This window comes from Sinocyclocheilus anshuiensis, unplaced genomic scaffold (genome assembly GCF_001515605.1).
Source record: "Sinocyclocheilus anshuiensis isolate Anshui unplaced genomic scaffold, SAMN03320099.WGS_v1.1 scaffold653, whole genome shotgun sequence".
Classification (NCBI taxonomy): domain Eukaryota; kingdom Metazoa; phylum Chordata; class Actinopteri; order Cypriniformes; family Cyprinidae; genus Sinocyclocheilus; species Sinocyclocheilus anshuiensis.
In genome coordinates this window covers 551711-552244 of record NW_015540902.1, presented here as the reverse complement: position 1 = coordinate 552244, position 534 = coordinate 551711, and the positions used below count along the sequence as shown (strand labels likewise).

General features: G+C 37.8%; 1 pseudogene; it reads right to left on the bottom strand.

The window, feature by feature from the left end:
• The window catches only part of LOC107689108 (integrin beta-3-like), a 16631-nt pseudogene extending 16357 nt beyond the window's left edge, over positions 1-274 (bottom strand).
• Positions 275-534: the final 260 nt, after the last annotated feature.

The following is a 534-nucleotide window of genomic DNA, read 5'->3' as shown; positions in this document are numbered from 1 at the left end:
TGTGTGTGTAAACATACTTGGTAATAAAGCTCTTCTGATTCTGATTCTGATTAAGGTTCTATTTTTACAGTCTCTCAAGTGTGTTGAAACAAGCAAAACAGTAATCAAATGCAGGAAATATTAAAACAAAAATTTGCAGCAGCAGCAGCACACACACATTCTTCTTATTTTTGACTCATTAACTAAAGATACAATAACAAAAGGCAAACTTACCCGCAGCTATGGAAATTCGAAGTAAAACTGGCACCCAAACTTCTAACAAATTCAATCCCATTTTAATAGATCCAAACTACTGAAGGCCTCCTGCTGTAGCCGCTCTGTTTTCACTATGATTCTCTGATGCACAACCTGGGAGTTTAAACTGCCATTCTGAGACATATATGGACACATGACCTAATGTGTTTCAGCATTTCGCAAACGCAATCTCTTCATCAAGACGCAAGGAAATGTGTAACCACAGGCAAGTTAAAACTCAACAAATGAACACCGAATGACAGCTTGGGACTCTACATTTTACGTGCACGTGCAGATAAA